This window comes from Bacillus rossius, chromosome 6 (assembly GCF_032445375.1).
Source record: "Bacillus rossius redtenbacheri isolate Brsri chromosome 6, Brsri_v3, whole genome shotgun sequence".
NCBI classification, from domain to species: Eukaryota; Metazoa; Arthropoda; class Insecta; order Phasmatodea; family Bacillidae; genus Bacillus; species Bacillus rossius.
In genome coordinates this window covers 72853528-72878314 of record NC_086334.1, presented here as the reverse complement: position 1 = coordinate 72878314, position 24787 = coordinate 72853528, and positions in this window count along the sequence as shown.

The following is a 24787-nucleotide window of genomic DNA, read 5'->3' as shown; positions in this document are numbered from 1 at the left end:
CTGTAACAATCACTGTAGAAGACATCCTCTTCACCCAGATTACCGTATGAATTTGATATCGACGATGTCGAAGTGTCTTCATCGTCTTCTTGCTTCCTTTTTAGGAGTCCATCATTTTTACAAATAATGGAGGATCTACTGAATATAGGCTTGAATGTATTCGCACTTTTCACGGTGTTGATACTTCCATTAGTTTAAGTCTTCCCGAAGCCATCAGCATCCTTCAATTTATGTTCTTCCTCACGATCGGGTGAGCTAAGACCATCACGCTCAGGACAAGGAAAATTATTGTCGTAATGCACATCACTCTTCTTTAGTCTAGTGGATCCATCGATGTTCTCTATGCCGTAAGCAGGCTTGGCTTTACATGTTCTATCATGTCTGTTTAAGCTGTCAATTCGTGTTAACAACCTGCTACACCGATTGCAGCTTAACATTTTGCGTAGTGGGTTTTTAGCACAATCATTCCTCTCATGACGTCTAGCATTCCTTCTAATGACAAAATCCTTGCCACAGTATCTACAGCGGATTCCTTCCGATTCAGGTGCAGATAACAAACCATGATCCATTGTAGCTTCTGTGACTAATGTTAGCTACAAACTGATAGTTTTCCAATTTGAACCATTTTTTAAATATAATTTTTTAAATGCTTCATCAGCGAGAGTTAAGTTATATAATGCAAAGCAAATTGATGCAAGTAGTTCTGCTTGTCAGCAACAGATGTCAACACATTTTTGCTTGCAGGTTAATATCATTTATTTTATGTGGTATTCGGGATGGTCACTAATGATCGCAGAAGAAGGAAGGCTTCGCTAGACATCAAGGAGAAGGAAGTTCGTCCTTCGTGGTAGTGTTTCTCTTCCGTCATATCAGATATTTTTGGACTGAGTAATGTTTTTTTTAATCCATCTTATAAAAAAATGTTGTGAGTTCTGATTTAGTACCATTTATTAACAATTTATTTCCATCACAGGATAATTTGTCATTGGCTCCAATATTCATTGGTTCCAATATTCATTGGCTCCAATATTCATTGGCTCCAATGTTCATTGGCTCCAATATTAATTGGCTCCAATATTCATGGGCTCTAATATCAATTGGCTCCAATTGCTACGAATGCTCCAACAGTCTTTTGGCTCCTATAGTCATTGGCTCCATTAGTCATTGGCTACAATATTCATCGGCTTCAATATTCATGGGCTCCAATATCAATTGGCTCCAATTGCTCCAAATGCTCCATCAGTCTTTTGGCTCCAACAGTCTTTTGGCTCCAACAGTCTTTTGCCCCCTATAGTCATTGGTTCCAATAGTTATTGGCTACAATATTCATTGGCACCAATATTCATTGGCTCCAATATTCATTGGCTCCATCAGTCATTGACACCAACAGTCTTTTGGTTCCAAAATTATTTTGGCTTCAAATATATTTGGCTAGAATTCTTCGAGTCTAAGAGACTATGTGGCCACATGGCTACGAGTCTTAAATGATCTAGCTGGTTACGAGTTATACACGATGACAACGACGTCTACAGCTACACCTGCTCTCTCAGCACATCAGGATATTTTGACGCGTGCAACATCTTCCGCTGAGCAGACCTCAAAGGCTTCAGAAGTTAACATGTCAGCAGTGTAACAATGGTTGTCAACAGTTCCAGTGGCATTGATGAAGGGAGGATCATCCAGCGGTGTTCCATCACCCGACTGCACGTACTGTGAGAAGATCAAAAACTTGAAATTACGAAATTATGTAATACACAATTGAAGTAATAACTCTGAACGCATTAAATATCAGTGCAACAGGTGTTTAAGCAGGTTTATACTCTATGGAAGATTAAAACGGAACCTCAGGAATTGTGATAGACTGGCTGTACATTCGTCGGAATCAAGCTGTATATTTTGTAACAAACCATTGGCGAATATTCAAAGTGCACAACGACACGAAATATATCACTGTCCTTTTAATGAAGTCGATAATTCGTCTTTGTGTGAAAATTGTAGTGTACCAATATGTCGACCTGATAGACTGAATAGACATTTACGAACATGTAAAGTACTTGGTCCATACAACAAGAAGACTGTTTGAATCGTGAGATCCACGTAACTGTGGTAACTTGTCTGTGTTTTTTTTTTGTACTTGTAGTAGGATAGAAATTGTGTAATAAAAGTATTTTTTAAAAGAACTTGTGGTGTTTTTATTATCTGAAACCTGCCACTTTAGTGGTACTTTTTTAAAATATTAAAGTTGTTTTGTATCGGCCAGGGATCGAACCAAGGACCTTAGTCAATCTAATCAACCATTATATCGATTACAAATTTATTTAATGAATTTTGAACTTTTTCCCGAATCTCTAGCATTTAAATTACGAATTTCCAACATGGAGGTCTTGATGTCTGATAAGATGACGGTAGTAGAGGATTTCAAGTCTCTTTACGAATGTTGAACATGGTTTATTGAAATTATTATTTTTTACATAAAATTACACATTATTGCATCGATCGGGTATCGAACCGAGGATAGGAGCGGATCGAATCAATATGTAAATTAATGAGTGATTTATTTAATAAATTTTAGGAACTTTTCCCGAATTTCTAGCTAAATAATTACGGATTTTCAAGATGGCGTCCAAATTTCAAGATAGCGGGTGTCACAGCAATAATTTATTACTGCACTCTAGCGGATAAGAACTAAACTAACATGTCATCAGCGCACTCTCGCTGACGATACAATGATGATGATGGCTTCCAGCATCGAAGACAAGATGGCGGACATGACATCATACTAGGTGACGATATATATGCTTTGAAACATGTGGTGGGGGTCAGTATGCCAGCAGCCACCGCGGGGGAAGGATCGGTCGTCATTTTAATTTTTTTGCCCTCACCGGGTTCGAACCGAGGACTCTGAACTCCGTGTCGTAAATGTTTGTTTTTTATAAAAACTTTAATACATTTATTGAAATGAATTTTTTTATAAATTTTAAAATTTATTTCGTTAAAATCGGATAAAAAATAAAGATTTTAAAGATGGCGACCGTAACGAAATTTGCAACGGTGACGACATAATCCAATATGGCGGTCATGGTATTCTTATTCCTAGATATGGCTTATCGGAGGCTGTAGACATGGATGCTTAAGCCAGTTTTAGGAATTTTCAGCCGCTGGGAATTTTTATGGACTTAAACGGGAAATTTTCCCTCTAAACGGGAAATTTTTCCCTCGAAAAGATAAATTTTTAATTTGTGGAATTTTTTGAGATTTTTTGGCGGAATTTTGTTTTTAAAGTTGAAATTTTGGCGATTTTTGAGGAATTTTGGGCAATTTTTGCCCAATTTTGGTGAATTTTGAAGGTCAAATGTCAAGGTCAAACTTGGCCGTTACGCGTTGTCCCGTTACACTCATCCAAGATGGCCGCCGTAACGTCACAATCCAAGATGGCGTCGACAATCTTCAATCAACACCCTGAACCCTGGGCCCGGACGCCCATTTGTATAATAATCATGTGTCGTTTTTCTCCGCGTGCTTCTGATTATTCTTGTCAATATTATGGTAGTTTTCTCCGTGTGCTCCTGATTATTCTTGCCAATATTATAAAAGTTTTCTCTGTGTGCTCCTGATTATTCTTATCAATATTTTGATGGTTAATCTGTTTGCTTGCGATCATTCCTGCGGCTTCGGTCAAAGGTCAAGGTCACACCCATCCAAGATGGCCGCCGTGACGTTGCAATCCCAGATGGCGGACCGTGAGAAATCTTAGAAGCACTAGCAGGAAGGAAGAACTTCCTTCTCCTTGGAGACTATCGAAGCCATCCTTCTTATGCGATCGATAGTGAGCATACCAAATCCCGCATAAAAGAAATAAATATTATTTACCTGCAAGCAACACGTGATGTCATCTAATGTTGTAAAGCGGAACTACCTGCAGCAAGTACCTTTGCATGAGATAAATTAACTCTCACCACTGAATAGTGCTATTGAAGTCAGTAAGAGACTTGAAGTTTCGTAGCCTCGCTGCCAATTAGACATGCAGTCTCGTAACCATGCGTTCTGGAAGCTTCGTAGTCCTATAGCCTCGCGATCACGTACCCTTGAAGACTCGCAATCGAATAGACTCGTAACCTCATGGCTCGTAGTCTCGTAGTCATGATGCATTGACGCCTCGTAGACTTTAAGCTACGTAAGCAAGCAGCCTTGTAATCTTATAACATGATGCTGATGGAGCAGTTGGAACAAAAGAGAAAATTCCGTCGAAGACAGATGCGGGTACTGGAGCCTTGTAGACGAGTAGCTTCATAGTCAAGTACTCGTGCAGACTTGTAGTTCTGTATCCTCGCAGTCACGTAAACTTGTGTACTAGAAGCTTCGTAGCTCTGTAGATTCACAAGCCATGTATAACTCGTAACCAGCTAGATCATTTAAGACTCGTAGCCCTGTGGCCTCATAGTCTCATAGACTCGAAGAATTCTAGCCAAATATATTTGAAGCCAAAAGACTTTTGGAACCAAAAGTCTGTTGGTGTCAATGACTGATGGAGCCAATGAATATTGGAGCCAATGAATATTGGTGCCAATGAATATTGGAGCAAATGAATATTGGAACCAATGAATAATGTAGCCAATAACTATTGGAACCAATGACTATAGGGGGAAAAGGAGTGTTGGAGCCAAAAGACTGATGGAGAATTTGGAGCAATTGGAGCAAATTGATATTGGAGCCCATGAATATTGGAGTCGATGAATATTGTAGCCAATGACTAATGGAGACAATGACTATAGGAGCCAAAAGACTGTTGGAGTATTCGTAGCAATTGGAGCCAATTGATATTGTAGCCCATGAATATTGGAGCCAATGAATATTGGAGCCAATGAACATTGGAGCCAATGAATATTGGAGCCAATGAATATTGGAACCAATGAATATTGGAGCCAATGACATATTATCCTGTGATGCAAATAAATTGTTAATAAATGGTACTAAATCAGAACATACAACATTTTTTTATAAGGTGGATTAAAAAAAAATTACTCAGTCCAAAAATATCTGATATGACGGAAGAGAAACACTACCACGAAGGACGAACTTCCTTCTGTTTGATGTCTAGCGAAGCCTTCCTTCTTTTGCGATCATTAGTGAGCATCCCGAATACCACATAAAATAAATGATATTAACCTGCAAGCAAAAATATGTTGACATCTGTTGCTGACAAGCAGAACTACTTGCATCAATTTGCTTTGCATTATATAACTTAACTCTCGCTGATGAAGTATTTAAAAAATTATGTTTAAAAAATGATTCAAATTGGAAAACTATCAGTTTGTAGCTAACATTAGTCACAGAAGCTACAATGGGTCATGGTTTGTTATCTGCACCTGAATCGGAAGGAATCCCTTGTAGATACTGTGGCAAGGATTTTGTCATTAGAAGGAATGCTAGACGTCATGAGAGGAATGATTGTGCTAAAAACCCACTACGCAAAATGTTAAGCTGTAATCGGTGTAGCAGGTTGTTAACACGAATTGACCGCTTAAACAGACATGATGGAAACATGTAAAGCCAAGCCTGCTTACGGCATAGAGGACATCAATGGATCCACTAGACTAAAGAAGAGTGATCAGCATTTCGACAATAATTTTACTTTCCTGAGCGTGATGGTCTTAGCTCACCCGATCGTGACGAAGAACATAAATTAAAAGATGCTGATGGCTTCGGGAAGACTGAAACTAATGGAAGTATCAACACCGTGAAAAGTGCGAATACATTCAAGCCTATATTCAGTAGATCCTCCATTATTTGTAAAAATGATGGACTCCTAAAAAGGAAGCAAGAAGACGATGAAGACACTTCGACATCATCGATATCAAATTCATACGGTAATCTGGGTGAAGAGGATGTCTTCTACAGTGATTGTTACAGTGACTCTGAGGCTGTTGACAAAGGCATAGACTGTGATGAAGCACCTAAATCTGACAAGATCGAAGAATGTGGCGGTGTTGAGACCTAAACGATGGAAACGACGTGTTATAATAAATAAATCTGATAATTCTTGTTATGATCACTGGGACGATTGTGATATTAAAAGTATGTATAATAAACAATCAAGTACGATGGTGGTGGAAGAGATTGATTACACATCATGGAAAGATCCAAACATATTGGTTGACCGGCTAAGACTTCTACATGGCTCGCTTGTGCAGGAAACTATTCGTGCATCAAAGAAATATCCTTCATACTCAAAGAACTGAGGAAAGCTGGCTACACACAATAATGGCTTGTTTTACTTGTATTTTTGTAATGTTGTGAAATAAATTAAATATTAAAAGTAAAAATTTAATGTTTTTATTTCTTGTATTCTGATTTCCATCAAAGCCTGTGTTTCCGCTACTGAATGTGTGATCATTCCGTTTATTATGTGTTCGTTACGTTTCCTGTGTGTACTGTGTGTACGTTTCGTTTCCTGTGTGTACGTTCCGTTTCCTGTGTGTACGTTCCGTTTCCTGTGTGTACGTCCCGTTTCCTGTGTGTACTGTTGTATGTTTCGTTTTCTGTGTGTACGTTCCGTTTCCTGTGTGTACTGTGTGTACTTTCCGTTTTCTGTGTGTACATTCCGTTTCCTGTGTGTACTGTGTGTACATTCTGTTTTTCTGTGTGTACTGAGTTCATGGTCTATATGTCTGATACTGACATGACCCCTTGTAGTCTGAAGACAATTGACCTGTATGTGTGGCTTTGTACATGAACGGTTGATAGGTTATTCAGATTATTGAAAAATGAGACTTTCATGTTAGGCTAATCGGCACTATATTAAATTCCTTGGTCAGGTATAATGTCTTGAGTTGATTTTTGTAGAGTGAATGATTAATAAACTCCTCGAAAGGTAATGGAAAACAGAATCTAAAATTTATTTAATAATTAGTTACAACAGTCACTGATTAAGAATCGAATCGTGGAAAGGAATCCATCGATTCAATTTGAAAATTAATAATTAATTTTTGCGGAGACTTTTGGAATTTTTCCCGCATCTCTAGCTAAATAGTTACATGATTTCAAGATGGGGGCCAAATTTTAAGCTGGCAGGCACATCAGTAGTAATAAATGATTACTGCTCTGTAGCAGGTTAGAATAAAACTATCGTGATGGTAAGACGAGTACACATACAAGATGGTGTCCTCCAGCAGACGAAAACATGATGGTGGTAATGACCACTAGCAGGCGGTAGCTCCTGGTAGCATGTACTGATCATAAAATGACGGATCCATGAAGGTCGTCAAGGTCAAAGTCAAATTTCAAGGCAAAGGTCTAATTTATATGTCAAGGTCAAAGTTCAAGGTCAATGTCAAAGTTCAAGGTCAAAATTTAAGGTCTATGTCAAAATTCAAGGTAAAGGTCAAAGTTCTAGGTCAAGGTCAAAGTTCAAGGTCAATGACAAAGTTCAATGGCAAAAGACGAGGTTAAAGGTATGGTGAACAAAAAATTATATTAACATGTCGCCAGCACACTCTAGCAGACGAAAACAAGATGACTGTCTCCAGCGGATGAATACGAGATGGCGGACATGACGTTATACAAGCTGACGATATATACCTTGATATTGGTGGTAGGTCAGTCTGTAGGTAGCTTCTGTGGAGGAAGGATTTGATGATTTCTTTTATTTTTTTATCTCACCGGTTTCGAACCAAGGACGGGAATCGATATAACCAATCAGAATTCTATTAAGTTAACTTTTTGATGAATTTTGGAATTTTTTCCGATTTTCTAACATAAAAATTACGGATTTCCAAGATGGCGTCTAAATTTCAAGATGGCGACCATAACGATGATTGCAAAATTAATAGGATCCAATATTGTGGTCGTAACGTAAAGTGTAAGAATGACATGGTACTCAACCAAGATGATAGGTGTAACGAAATATGCAACATTTATATAAACCAAGATGGCGACCGTAACGTTTACTGCATCAGTAGTTTTTAAGATTTTTATTTAATTCGATTATTTAAATTTTTTAATGATTTTTAAAAAATTTCGCGATTTTCTAACATAAAAATTGCTCAATTTCAAGATGGCGGGCGTAACGAAAATTGCAACGGTGACGTCATAATCCTAAAAGAGGCTTATCGGAGGCTGTAGACATGGATGCTTAAACCTATATCAGGAGTTTCGTGGTTTTTAAGGCAAAACGACTTTGGTGGTTATTCGAAGTCCTAATTTTCCCTCGAAACGGGAATTTTCCCCTCGAAAACGGGAAATTTTGAGTCATTTTGAGTCAATTTTGAGGAATTTTTAAGAAATTTTGAGTCAAAATGGCCGCCGTGACGTCACAAATTCAAGATGGCGGACCGGCTCCCCGCTCCACAGCCAGAAGCTAGTGCCAGGAGGAACTATTATATACTACTAGAAATGGCTCTTAAAAGAACGTGCTCAGCGCATTTAAGGTAAATGATAATGAATAATTATTATTGTCAAATTACGTAATTAGAAGAATTTTGGAGGACGGTTATAATATAAAAAATATAATCGGGTCAAAATATAAATATAATTTCTATCTATATAAATATAATTAATTAGACTATGAATGAGTTTTCGAATATGGAGCTTCAAAATATAATTTTTGACGTGACAACGTCCAATAAATCGATGAACGCCGGCGGCACGCACGAAAAAGTGTCCCGTTACGCACATTGTTCCGTTACGCTGTGTCCCGTTACGCTCATTGTACGCTTTCGCCGCATCTATCTCTCTTCCACTCGATTGGCCTATGCGTCCGAGGAGAAGAAAGACAGCGGCAGCACACAACTTACATCTACACGTGAACTGTTTCGTCGATTGTTTATAAAGTGAAGTGAAAAGTTAATGTGGTTTTCATTGCTTATTACAACAACGATTTCTGCAATAAAAGTTAATTATTCTTGCATTTTAAAAATCTGATTACTAGTATAATTTCAAGTATTTATTCTTTTATTATTAAAATAAAAATGATTTAATTTTATTCATAAAAGGATGCAATCATTTAATCAATCTTTTGTTATGACGTCATGTTAAACTCTCGTCCGTAAACCGACTTTACAGACAGCCAATTTTTTAAATTTTGCTTTGTATATGGAAAACAAAAGCCGCATGATAAGCAACTTAAGAAGCATGTTTTTGAGACGATGAATGCAGTCACCAAAAATTCAAAAGCAGTGAAGTAGTCTGTGAAAAGTATCGAGAAACTCTGGATGAGAAGGTCTACATGGTTTATGTATTACCAGTTGGAGATGAGAATGAGTTATTTCGGCCCGGTATAGAACTAGATGTAGGTTTTATCGCTTACTTTTGCAAGGTTTCTTGTTAGTATGATGTAATTTGCTTAATTAATAATGTTTTGGAATTGTGGTTTTATTTGAAATGTTTATTTTACTTAAATATAAACCCAAGACCCCGCATCAAAAAATTAACTTAATAGAATTCTGATTAATAATATCGATTCCCGTCCTTGGTTCGAAACCGGACAGGGCAAAAAATAAAAATAAAGATCTTTCCTCCACAGAAGCCACCTACAGACTGACCTACCACCACTAATAACAAGGTATTGACCATCAGCTGGTATGACGTCATGTCCGCCATCTTGTCTTCGTCCGCTGGAGGCCGCCATATTGTTTTTTACTGCTTGAGTGTGCTGGCGACATGTTAGTATAATGTTCTGTTCACCATAACTTTAACCTTGTCTATTTTCATTGAACTTTGACATTGAACTTTGACCTTTAACATTTACCTTAACCTTTACCTTGAACTTTGACATTAACCTTGACCTTTGACCTTGACATTTGACCTTAAACTTTGACCTTGACCTTGAACTTTGACCTAGGCCTTGAAATTTGACCTTGACCTTGCTCTTTGACTTTGATCTTGACGTCTATCATGGATCCGTCATTGTATGTTCAGTACATGCTACCAGGAGCTACCACATGCTAGCCGTCATTCCCACCATCATGTTTTCGTCTGCTGGAGGACACCATCTTGTGTGTACTCGTCTTACCATCATGCTAGTTTTATTATAACCTGCTACAGTGCAGTAATCATTTATTATTACTGAAGTGCCCGCCATCTTGCAATTTGGACGCCATCTTGAAATCATGTAATTATTTAGCTAGAAATGCAGGGAAAATTCCAAAAGTCTCCGAAAAAATTAATTATTAATTTTCAAATTGAATCGATGGATTCCTGTCCACGGTTCGATTCCTGACCAGTGACAGTTGTAACTAATTATTAAATAAATTTTAGATTCTGTTTTCCATTACCTTTCTCGGAGTTTATTAATCATATGCTGTACGAAAAACAACTCAAGGCAATATACCTGACCAACGAATTAATACAGTGCCGATTAGCATATTATGAAAGTCCAATTTTTCAATAATTTGAATAACCTATAAACCGTTCATATACAAAGCCACATATATAGATCAAAAGTCTTCAGTCCATGAGACCGAGTCATGGCATTATCAGACGTATAGGCAAGTCATTTCAGGACCGCATGAACTTCGTCGTAATCTAATTATATTCTAATAATCAATCGTGACATTTTTTATACATACTAAAGGACCAAGTGTCCTAAAAAATTTTTTAGTAACACGAAGAATTTAAATTAGTAAATATTCAATCACTACATTTTGTACTACGCGCAATCAACAAAAGGGAAACACTGACAACGAAAAGACAGCACCACCAACGAAAAGGCAGCTCATTTGGAAGCACTGAGAACGAAAAGGCAGCACCGCCAACGAAAAGGCAGCACATTTGGGAGCACAACCATCGAAAAGGTGGCACCGCCAACTAAAAGGCAGCTCATATGGAAGCACCGACAACTAAAAGACAGCGCCGCCAACGAAAAAGCAGCACATTTGGAAGCACCGACATCGAAAAGGCAGCACACAAGGAAGCACCGACAACGAAATAGCAGAATCGTCATCGTAAAGGCAGCACATTTGGAAGAACCTACAACGAAAAGGCAGCACATTTGGAAGCACTTACAACGAAAAGGCAGCACCATAAATTAAAAGGCAGCACATTTGGTAGCACAGACAACGAAAAGGCAGCACCGCCAAAGTAAAAGCAGCACATTTAGAAGCACCGACAACGAAAAGGCAGCACATTTGGAAGCACCGACAACGAAAAGGCAGCACCGTCAACGAAAAAACAGCACATTTATAAGCACCGCCAACGAAAAGGCAGCTCATTTGGAAGCACCGCCAACGAAAAGACAGCACATTTGGAAGCACCGACAACGAAAAAACAGCACATTTGGAAGCACCGCCAACGAAAAGGCAGTTCATTTGGAAGCACCGTCAATGAAAAGGCTGCACGTTTGGAAGCACCGTCAACGAAAAGGCAGCACATTTGGAAGCACCGACAACGAAAAGACAGCACATTTGGAAGCACCGCCAACGAAAAGGCTGCACATTTGGAAGCACCGTCAACGAAAAGGCAGCACCGCCAACGAAAAGGCAGCACATTTGGAAGCACCGACAACGAAAAGACAGCACATTTGGAAGCACCGCCAACGAAAAGGCTGCACATTTGGAAGCACCGTCAACGAAAAGGCAGCACCGCCAACGAAAAGGCAGCACATTTGGAAGCACCGACAACGAAAAGGCAGCACCATCAACGAAAAGGCCGCACCATCAACGAAAAGGCCGCACCATCAACGAAAAGGAAGCACATTTGGAAGCACAAGTTACGAGAACTTAGTCTTAGTTAGAAATCTGAATACAAGAAAAAAAATCATTAAATTATTATAATTGCAATTTTTTATTTCTTCACATTATACAAATGCAAGTAAAACAAGCCATTATTGTATGTAGCTAGCTTTCCTCAGTTCTTTGAGTAATTTTAAATGAAATTTTAAATGAAAAATAAATTACAAAAATACATAAAATTCTGGCTTGTACTAGAACTCTATCTTTGTTACACAATGAAAAGATCACAAGCTAACAGAATCTATATATGTATTTTTGTAATTTTTTTCATTTAATTTTTTTTATTTATTTTTACTAAATATTTTTTTTGCTGTAATTTTATGATATCAAAGAAAACGTGTGGTGGTTTTTTCCGAGTGCATCTGATTATCCATGTCAATATTATGATGGTTTTCTCCGTGTGCTCCTGATTATTCCTGGCTTTCAATTTAATTTTTTTCAATTTAAATTTTTTTAAATTTATTTTTTTTATTTATTATTTTTTCTGTATTTATATGCATCAAAGAAACGTGAGATGGTTTTCTCCGTGTGCTCCCTATTATTTTTGTCAATATTATGATGGATTTCTCCGTGTACTCCTGATTATTCCTGTGGTTTCTTCAAGTGCTTCTGTCTATTATGAGAAACCGCTCTCTGCATGACGGATTTTTTACCTAATGAGCCATGACGTGTTATTTAGAGTTACATTTAATTCGAGAATATCTGTTACTAAATCAGCACTTGCAATTTTTTTTACCAGGTGGAAATAAAAATTAAGCATCCATTACTCAGTCAAATAATATGTCATGAGACATCCGTGGAGCACTAACATGTAAGACAACTTCCTTCTCCTTGATGTCTATCGAAGCCATCCTTGTTTTGCGATCGTTAGTGAGCTTCCCGCATACCACATAAAACAACTAAATAAATTATGACTCAACACAACACGTGGCGACATCTCATGCTAATAATCGAGACCACATGTAACAATTTCTTTTGTATGAGGTAACTAAATTCTTGCAGATGAAATATTAAAAATTGTATTTAAGTAATGTATCTAATTTAATTAATTCAGTTTGCATCTGACAATAGTCTCAGTAACTAATATGAATCCTAATTCGGTGTCTGTTGCTGTATCGAAAGGACACAGGTTTCAGTTTGCAGCAAAGAATTTATCTTGATAAAGAATGGAAGACAACACGAGAAGAATGACTGTGATAAAAATCCACTACGTAATATGATAAGTTGTGTTCGATGAAGCAAGTCGTTTACGTGGAGGGAGAGCTTAAAAAGACATGACAGAACTTGTAACGCGAAGCCTGCGTACAAGCTAGAGGACAACGATGGCTCTACTAGACTAAGGAAGAGTGATCTGCATTACGACAATAATTATCCTTGTCTTGGGAGAGATTATGTTTGCGGCTCTTCCGATCTCGACAAAGAACTTAAACTGAAGGACGATTATGATTTATGGAAGAATAAAGACAATCGAAGAATCTTTAACGTAAAAAGTGAGAATACATTCCAGCCGAATTCAAGTAGATCTTTCCTACTTTGTAAAAATGATGGACTCCTAAAAAGGAAGCATGAAGACGATGAAGACGCTTCGACATCATTGACATCGAATTCTTACGGTAATCTGGGTGAAGATGAACCTTCTACGGTGATTGCTACAGCGACTCTGCGGCTGTTGACAAAGGTATAGACTGTGATGAAGCAACTAAAGCAGGCAAGATCGAAGACTGTGGTGGTGTCCTGAGACCGTAACGATGGAAACATCGTGATATATTAAATAAATCGGATCAAGCTTGTGATGATCATTGTCTCGATAATGAAAGTTACCTTGAGGATGGTATTAAAATGGAAGACACCAAAGAAAATACTATTTATAATAAACAAACAAGTAAGATGGTAGTAGAAGAGACTGATTACACATCATGGAAAGATCCAAACATATTTGTAGACCGGCTAAGACTTCTACATGACTCGCTTTGTGCAGGAAACTATTCGTGCATCAAAGAAATATCATTCATACTCAAAGAACTGAGGAAAGCTGGCTACATACAATAATGGCTTGTTTTACTTGCATTTGTATAATGTAAAGAAAAAAATAATTGCAATTATAAAAATTTAATGTTTTTTTTTCTTGTATTCAGATTTCTAACTAAGACTAAGTTCTCGTAACTTGTGCTTCCAAATGTGCTTCCTTTTCGTTGATGCTGCGGCCTTTTCGTTGATGGTGCTGCCTTTTCGTTGTCGGTGCTTCCAAATGTGCTGCCTTTTCGTTGGCGGTGCTGCCTTTTCGTTGACGGTACTTCCAAATGTGCTGCCTTTTTGTTGGCGGTGCTTCCAAATGTGCTGTCTTTTCGTTGTCGGTGCTTCCAAATGTGCTGCCTTTTCGTTGGTGGTGCTTCCAAAATGTGCTGCCTTTTCGTTGACGGTGCTTCCAAACGTGCAGCCTTTTCGTTGACGGTGCTTCCAAATGAGCTGCCTTTTCGTTGGCGGTGCTTCCTAATGAGCTGCCTTTTCGTTGGCGGTGCTTCCAAATGTGCTGCCTTTTCATTGTCGGTGCTTCCAAATGTGCTGCCTTTTCTTTGGTGGTGCTGCCTTTTCGTTGTCGGTGCTACCAAATGTGCTGCATTTTAATTATGGTGCTGCCTTTTCGTTGTCGGTGCTTCCAAATGTGCTACCCTTACGATGACGGTGCTGCCTTTTCGTTGTCGGTGCTTCCTTGTGTGCTGCCTTTTCGATGTCAGTGCTTCCAAATGTGCTGCCTTTTCGTTGACTGTGCTTCCTTTTTGTTGACGGTGCTTCCAAATGTGCTTCCTTTTCGTTGGCGGTGCTGTCTTTTAGTTGTCGGTGCTTCCAAATGTGCTGCCTTTTCGTTGGCGGTGCTGTCATTTAGTTGTCGGTGCTTCCAAATGAGCTGCCTTTTCGTTGGCGGTGCCACTTTTTCGATGTCTGTGCTTCCAAATGTGCTGTCTTTTCGTTGGCGGTGCTGCCTTTTCGTTCTCGGTGCTTCCAAATGAGGCGCCTTTCCGTTGGTGGTGCTGTTTTTTCGTTGTCAGTGCTTCCCTTTTGTTGATTGCGCGTAGTACAAAATGTAGTGATTGAATATTTACTAATTTAAAACCTCTTGGTGTTACTTAATATTTTTCAAGGACACTTGGTCCTTTAGTATGTATAAAAAATGTCACGATGGATTAAAAGAATATAATTAGATTACGACGAAGTTCATGCGGTTCTGAAATGACTAGCCTATACGTCTGATAATGCCATGACTCGGTCTCATGGAAGGAAGACAATTGATATATATGTGTGGCTTTGTACATGAAGGGCTTATAGGTTATTCAGATTATTGAAAAATTAGACTTTCATAATAGGCTAATCGGCACTGTATTAATTCGTTGGTCAGTTATATTGACTTGAGTTGTTTTTCGTAGAGCGAATGATTAATAAACTCCGAGAAAGGTAATGGAAAACAGAATCTAAAATTTATTTAATAATTAGATACAACTGTCACTGGTCAGGAATCACACCGTGGACAGGAATCCATCGATTCAATTTGAAAATTAATAATTAATTTTTTCGGAGACTTTTGGAATTTTCCCCGCATTTCTAGCTAAATAATTACATGATTTTAAGATGGTGGCCAAATTGCAAGATGGTGGGCACCTCAGTAATAATAAATTATTACTGCACTGTAGCAGGTTATAATAAAACTAGCATGATGGTAAGACGAGTACACACAAGATGGTGTCCTCCAGCAGACGAAAACATGATGGTGGCAATGACCGCTAGCATGTGGTAGCTCCTGGTAGCATGTACTAAACATACAATGACATATCCATGATGGACGTCAAGATCAAAGTGAAAGAGCAACGTCAAGGTCAAATTTCAAGGTCAAGGTCAAAGTTCAAGGTCAAGGGTCACAGTCAATGGTCAAGTTTAAGGTCAAAGTTCAAGGCCAAGGTTAAGGTCAAAAATAAAGGTCAAAGTTCAAGGTCAAGGTCAAAGTTCAAGATCAAGGTCAAGGTCAAAGGTCAAGGTCAAGGTCAAGGTCAAAGTTCAATGTAAAAGTTCAATGTTAATAGACAAGGTTATAGTTATGGTGAACTGAACATTATACTAACATGTCGCCAGCACACTCTAGCAGTAAAAAACAAGATGGCGGACTCCAGCGGACGAAGACAAGATGGCGGACATGACGTCATACAAGCTGATGGTAAATACCTTGTTATTGGTGGTGGTAGGTCAGTCTGTATGTGGATTCTGTGGAGGAATAATCTGATGTTTTTTTTTCCTGACCGGTTTCGAACCATGGACGGGAATTGATATAATTAATCAGAATTCTATTAAGTTAATTTTTTGATGGATTTTGGAATTTTTCCCGATTTTCTAAAATAAAAAATACGGATTTCCAAGATGGCGTCTAAATTTCAAGATGGCGACCATAACGATAATTGCAGCATTAATAGGATCCAATATTGTGGTCGTAACGTAAAGGGTAAGAATGACATGGTACTCAACCAAGATGATGGGTGTAACGAAATATGCAACTTTTATATAATCCAAGATGGCGACCGTAACGTTTACTGCAACAGTAGTTTTTAAGATTTTTATTTAATTCGATTATTTAAATTTTTTAATGATTTTTAAAATTTTTCCCGATTTTCTAACATAAAAATTGTTCAATTTCAAGATGGCGGGCGTAACGAAAATTGCAACGGTGACGTCATAATCCTAAAAGAGGCTTATCGGAGGCTGTAGACATGGTTGCTTAAGCCTATATAAGGAGTTTCGTGGTTTTTAAGGCAAAACGACTTTTGTGGTTATTCAAAATCCTAATATTCCATCGAAACGGGAATTTTTCCCTCGAAAACGGGAAATTTTGAGACATTTTGAGTCAATTTTGAGGAATTTTGAGGAATTTTGAGTCAAAAATTACCGCCGTGACGTCACAAATTCAAGATGGCGGACCGGCTCCCCGCTCCACAGCCAGAAGCCAGTTCCAGGAGGAACTATTATATACTACTATTTCTAGGAACCAATATGATCCCGTGCTACACATCCTTTTTTACGTCTAAAGCCACTGCGCATTGGAGTACTGAACATAATCTGAGTATTCGTAATGTCCACAAACTAATCCATATTAAAAACCGGACTTCACATTACCTAAGCATTTTTGCCTTTCATCTTAATATAGCAATCCGAGTTAATCAATGATGAAACCTTATCGCATTGTAACTTCATACGCAAGGAATTCTTTGAACTTTTGCTTCTCCCGTGTCTCTTTGTGCACCATGTACAACTGCGACATACATACATATAGAGCGGCCTTATAGGTCTCTTTCTGATGACAGCAAATCTCTCTGGTCATGCGAAAATGTGGTCGAAGCAGAACTGAACTTGCAGTTATGCTTAGCATATTCTTAAGCGCTTGGATGAAGCGCTGTAGTTACTATGTCTTCTGTACACTCACCCGGAAAGAACGACGTTTGCTTTACTTCATGTGTATTCAAAACCTCATTTCTTATAAAACAGTTTTATTACTTTTCTGCAGTTAATCTTCATGCGACGTGCATTCCTTGGTATTTAATCTCTTCATGTCACCGAGTATTACAAATATTCGAGAACATTTTTTACGCATTACGACGTCGATGCTCGGAACATCTGTGGTCGCCCAACTCGATGAAGTTGCGGGCACCGAGGAGAACTGCTACTGTCAACATAAGTGTATATTGGTGGCACCGACGTTAGCTGTGGGGCACGGACGCGCCATCTTGCATGGCCTTTAGGATCACCTTGAGCTTTAATATATACTCATATTTCACCTAAATGTACTCAAAATATCTTAAACTGATTCATAATTTTACATATTCAAGTGAAAATTCCAGTTTTGACAAAAAACAATTATTTTCAAAAGCTCCAAAACTAAATAAATTAAAAATCCTTACAGCGAATAAGTTTTCTTAAAAAAGCTTAAAATTTTTTTCTTAATGAAGCTTAATATTCCTACCGCTAGCCATTGGCGTCATCTTGAATTTGAAAAATATATTTCTATATATATTAAAAACTATTTTTAAAAAGTGCTTGCCTCATCGAGTTTCAAAGTCCTCGGTCCCAGCATCGAAGAGAGAAAACATGTCATTTTTTAACAAAATATTGAAAAATTTAAATAAATTAATAAAAAACGCATAGGCCTACATCAGCAAGGTTTCAGTTGAAGATTACACCAATTGAGTGATGTTTTATAAAAAAATTATATAAAATATGTTATTGAATTCGCAATTTGAAAAAAAAATCACTTATGCCACATACTTTAGAGACCTTTGATGAATACTCGACGAGTGAAAATTAAAGAAATCCTTTCTTAATGGTACCTATCAGCAGGCTAACCCCGAATACTAATATCAAAGCATATATTTCTCCTACGACATCACAGCAGCCATATTGGTTGCCACCATGTTGGATTCTCTTGTGTGCTAGAAAGCGCTACCATGGTATTTTTTCTATTTTATCCGTTTAAGTGCACTTACATCAATCACCTGATAGCTATCGTAACATTCGCCATCTGGTCGGCCATCTTGGACACTGTCTTTAAAATTTAATTTCCTCAAAACCTTTACCAAAAATATTTTTAAAACATTTTCTTTTAATATCTTGCCCGTCCACTTAATTCTATTGGCTCCGTGTCCAGCTGATAGGCCACGGGACCCGGGTTCGATTCCCGGCCGGGGGGAGGAGTTTCCAAACCTTCTCTCTGGGTTCGGGAGTAGGTGTATGTGACGTGCGTTTTGCCTTCATCCCGCGGAAGGCAATGGCAGACCATTGCAGAATCATTTTGCCTTTACAAGCATAGGGACGCCACGGCTGTCTTCGCCGTGGCGTTGCTTTTGCTCACGATAATCAGAAATGCGTGAAAAAAATCATCATCATAGTTTTATATCTCAATTGATTCGATCGATTTCACTCATTGTTTCGACTTATAATCGGCGAAAAAAAATGTAAATTAGACTCAAATACTACTAAATATTATTTAATTAACAATTATGAAATGTTCCCTAATCTGATTAAATGTGTTGTACGGTTACATGGTACCGCGTACAGACATATAAACTATTTATTAAGTGTATTATTATTATTTATGTATTCCTTTATTATTATTAATGCTACGATGTAATTTAATACTTTTATATAAGTTACATCCTGAATTAACTACTTGACCATCAAACAGCTTAGCATATATAAACATTGGACTGGACATAATACTGTCAAACCTAACCTGATTTCATATTTCTGTGATTGTTGTAATTTCATTCCTGTTATTTCTTATCTTCTCTCACAGCAGATATTTTATGTATAGTATTTTCACACTTTGTTTTTCAGTGATTGTTAATCGCCTTCATTATTTACCTGCTCTTGGCTGCAGTGATTACAGCCGCAGGCTATATTTGATAACTGCATACCGCCGTGGGCGGAAGTGCAGCCGTGTAATATGTTATGTGAAGGGAAGTAAGAAATGGCGTCTCTACGTCAGGGACTATTCCGACGCCGGCCTCAGCCAAATCATCTAATTTTATTTAAGTTTGTAAAGTACAGTAAAATCAGTGTCTGTAAAATAATCTTTATAGTTGCAACCACGAGTGTGTGTTTGTGTGTGTGTTTACAACGGGATCCAGCTATTACGAGATAAGTTATCTGCAACTTACATTGAGGCCTATGCTATAAGCTAAAGTTAGCCATTTTTAGCATTGTAGCGTCCTTAACACGGACTTTCATTGAAACTCCCTTGTGAACCTTGTAACTATTCTAAAGTCAATTACATATCCTTTTGACATTTTTAACATCTTTTTGAAGATTCTAGTAAATTAAATTTATATTTCGACGGTGATTATAGTGTGATTCTGCTCAGAGGTCTGAGGGCAGAACTTCTGCTAACCCTGAGTCATAGCCGAGGCATAAACATCATTTATTTGAGAAAAACTGAGCTAATAATTATTTCACGTACATTTTTACTACAACTGAGCGACGGTAATTTAAATAATTTGAACTATTTGCCAACTAAACTGTTTTTCTTACACGAACTTTTCATAAACGATATTTATAAATTATTGAACTCTTGTTTTGATTACAAATCTGTGCCAACGTATATCCAGAATTTTTAAGCAGTTATACATAACCAGGAAAGCCACAGTAAACCATATTAATTCATAATTCTATCACTATCAACCTTCACTACCATATCACGACTCTTAATAAAATATCTAACCATAGTGTCTTGCAATTGAAATTGTTATTGTCTTGTGTTTTGGTTTTGTTTGGAATTAAGATTATCCAGTCTATTTGTTCATGTTGTGTTTCTTTTTTATTAAACAGTGTTGTGTTACTTTTGCAAGACACATCACCTCTGATATTTCCATATAAATCCTATTTTATTTTTATCTATTTATTTTTTTATACAACCACAGGAAACCCACAGAAAAGGCATAGAGCCTGTATAACAACCGCGCCCACATACCTACAAGACTACGCAATAAGCTATACTAATACTCTACACTACATAAGTGTCGTCCTAACTGTGTGTCACACTACAGAATAGTGGCACCTAACTGTGGGGCTGTGTGTACACATATACCTCTACATATATATAAAGTGTCGACACAACTTGGGGCTGTATATAGTGGTAGGTGTACCAACTTACACTACAGTAAAGTGGGACCCAAGTGTAGGCATCATCATATACCACTTAAGTGTTCCTTATAGCGACTAGTAAGCCCTCAATGTATTATCACTGTCATTGTCAAAACCTATTAAAATAAACCCAAATTTTGAAATACTTCCAAAAATATTTCAAATAATTACTTAATACTATATTTAATAATTTTATTTATTTTCCAACCTTGTTTTGATTTTTGGTAAGTGTTAAAAATAATCAAAGCTTAAAAATAATAGTTTAATTAAATTTTAATATTATATTTTGACGAGCGTACCTATTATACTCTATACGACCAATGTCTCAACACAAGAGAAAAGCCCGACAGAATTAATATTTTACTGCTATTAGACCTACCATGGAGACTTTATTCGTTGCACCTTATAAATTCTACAATACCAACTGCAAACATTTTGGTCGAGCTTATGGGGCCTTCTTTTCAAACATGACATAACCATATTGAGCATACATTACGCGAGCTTACCAATTGCCAGGCTGTAATAAAAGTATAACCTGATGTGCTATATGATAACTTTAAGCTGCATTGCAAGCCTAAAGAAGAATTACATTAAGGTCGGTCCAAGCCCCGGAGTAGTAGTGAGGTGCGTGCCATCTGAAATGGTGATGTTGCGGCAGGCATCTTGGATGACCTTGATGTTTGACCTTAACCCCAGCTGCCAGCATAAATAACGCAATTTTGTCTTCTAGATCTTTACTCATTTTGAATAATGTCACTCCCGCCATCTTAGAATCGAGTGCCCCTCTCATGAACATTGAACTTTTTCATTACAGTGGCATAGCAACCATGACCCCGGCCAATCTTTTGGATTCCACCATTTTAATTTATGAAGTCACAGCCGCGATCTCTAATTTTGTCTTAATGTCCACCACCTTGGATGACATCACAGCTTCCACCTTGGTTCCACTGTTTGTGCCTAGAGTACGCGAACATATCTCTGTCTAATGCACATACGGTCGATGCTCATTTACATACCAGTGTTATGACGCATATAAACTTTTTTTTTATAAAATACGTTGTAAGTGAGGTGATTTGAACCATGACAGCTTGGACCTTAGGTTTGTAAAACATTAACCTATGACCACATGGCCATCGAGACATTTACCAGTCTGAAAATTAAATTATATATATAACACATGATCTGACTTGTAATTTTTTTGATTTGAAGAATTAATTGCAGCACCTTTAGAATTCAAGTCGCCATTTTTTATTGTATACGTGCTACTAGGAGCACTAGTCGCAGTGTGCGCACATTGTCTGCTAGAAGGCATCGCCGCCATCTTAGTTTTCAATACTTCCTACTAGGAATGCTAGTGTCGCGTAATGCACACATTTAGAGTGCGTTGACGCCGTATTGATTTAAATTTACCCACTAGAGTGTAGTAGTTCCAATGATCAGTCAGCCATGGTATTCGCCATTTTGTCCCTCATCTTGGTCACCAAATTGAAAATATGTAATTATTAATAGAAATTTGGAAATATATTATTTTAATTATTACAAAATCACCAAGTAATATATATCTATTAATTCGATCTATTTTAGTCCATATTTCGATCATTTTTCGATGCAAAAAGTAATATTAGCCTAAAATTATTCATCCGATTAAATATCACTCTAATTTTCATTTTACCATAAAATATTCAGGTTCAAGCAATACAACACTACATTTATTAAAAATATAAATTATTTCATAATTTCTACACTACTACAAGCACAAACAAGCACAAAATATTATATTTATATATAAAACAAATCTTCTGCTGGAAGTTTATCTCCACGTTCAAGACATTGTATACCCGTAAGGCCCAATTTTCGAGGTTTATTAGCAAAATACTTAAAGCACATCATACACACATATATCTTGCGCTTATGTTTTGTCACATAGGGTCTCACATGTTAGGAAAAAAATTTTGACCTAACTGAAATGTGCATCATTGCAATTTTTTTGGTCAAATACCACAGATAAAACTGTTTTTTTTTTGTTTAGTTATGCGAAATGACATACCTTATTGTGTTCATTTAGCGTATATACATGAACTGACATTCCAGGTATGTTTTTCTCAAAGTTTCATCTGTTTAAGTTGTGGTGGATAGTCCATACCACTGAAGTCATACTTATTCTCCGAAGCATAGTACCTATTATCGATCCAGTTTTGATCACTTCACTCGACAAATCTGGACAAAATGCACTTTTTAAAACAAAACTGACTGTTTCAGCTCTGGCCATTGACTACTGCTCCATTGCCGACACTGGACTCATGTAAAGCAAGAAATAATTATTTTTGATGGTATTGATGCTTAATATCCCGTGTATCTATTTGTTGGCTTCTATTTGAGGGCTTTCTTTTATGTGTAGAGTGACCGGCTACCAATGAAAGTACGTGCCCAGTATTAATGGGCAATCCCGCACTACTGCCTAGACTTTTCGTAACACTAAAAGCTTCTCCCGCATGTTAACTCGTAATTTAATGGGGTAACTGCCCCAGTCCGGAAACCCTGGTACACCTCGGCAACTGGAGATCCACAAGACCAGCCCCCCAGACACCCACCGTCACTGGAACCTCGGAACTTACAGTTTTATGGCCCAGTCACGAAATTTCCTAGGCCAGAAGCCCCGCCCATGTTGGCCAATAACATTACGCCATTTGGAACTTCACGGTGGTCCAAGGCATTTGGGACTCAGGGCCTGAGGGCTCGGCAGTATTGACCGCTTAGTGAAGTTTCCGAACCTTCTGCAGTTGCCTGCAAAGAGGTCTTTTCAACCTCACCAGATACCTCTTACCAACTTCTGTGGATGTAGAGGGACGAGGACTCCCCTGCAGAGCTCACTTTAGTAAACAAATGTGGTAGCAAGTTGCCTTGGTGCAAAGAGGTTATGTATTTGAATCCTGCACTCTTTCTGTGACCCTCTTGGATTATGACTGGGATATAAGTGCTGGCAACATATCCGACACCTCAAACAGTAGGTTCCTTCTCCAACAGGGGTTAGGATCATTTCCAAGGTAGCCAGGGTAAATGTCATAAAGTCTGGCAGCCGGTATCAAGGATATAGGTCAAATATCAAAGTGAAAAATAAATTTCAAGGTCATCCTATATTATGTCACAATCTAAGATGACGAATCTCGGCAGCAGGCACCAAACTCGTACTCCTGCTCTCTGACCAACTGGTATATACAACTTATAGACCAAAAAAGTCTTTGAATAACGAGGACAAAACTAAACACAAATAAGAAATATTTACCAAAATTATTAGAAAATTTATTATAAGTCGAATCTTGTCAATATTGTTTCGATGCCTTCCATCAAAGATATTTTGTTTTACTATTTATTTCTTTTTTAATATTTTTGGTGATATTCATTTTAATGCATTCGTTTTTTTGTCGTGTCGTTTGTTTGTGGCAATGCATTGTGGAGGGTTTACCTAGTTGTTATTTTATAAAGGAAAAAAAATGTAAGCATCAAAATCACAGTAAATCAAGTTCCCTCTTTCCTGAATTTGGATGGTAAAATTTAGTTTCAAAATTTGGGCGTTTGGTGCGCCCCGCAGAGACGTCTCCCGGCGAGGCGCTGATGATGATGACAGCACATGGCTAGAATGACCTGAAAGGGGTAAGGGGAAGGGAACCAGGCAAAGAATGCCCATACAAAAAAAAAATAACTTAAATAACTAGCAACACACAATGATCCTCGAGTATCACAAGTATAACAATTACAATAATAAAAAGATGTTCACATCGTGAATACAAAGCCAGAAAAACAGGGCTAGCCCTTACAAATTACCGTACGAAGGGCTTTATTACACTGCAAATCATTTAACAACAACGTGTTTGGTCCTAAAACCTTATTAACAATAAATGGCCCTTCATAAGAGGGCAAGAGTTTACAATTTATTTTGTTTGACAAGCTTGGGAGAGTAAATGACTTACACAGCACCTTGCTGCCCACCTGAAAATCATGAATGGTCCTACCCCTATTGTATGAGTTCGCGATGGCCTGACGGGCCTTCTCGAGATTACTAGAGACAGTATCCAACACGAGTTCTAATTCCCCAGCATCCAGACTGGCGTAGACGGAGGGGCAGCCCCCACTGGTTTAATAAGGGGTGAGTGAGTTCTCGACCCAAAAAAGAAATGGATGAAGGGAAACCGGAAGCTGAATGGACAGCGGAATTCAGTGCCACATTGATAAATTCCAGTTCTGAGTCCCACAGGGTCTGATCGGCACAGTAAAAAAAAAATGTAAGGATACCCTTGATTACCTTATAGACACGTTCAACCTGGTTACCCTGAGGGAAGTAAGGTGAACTGTAGACAGCTTTGAAGGCCCATTCAAACATAAAATTCTTG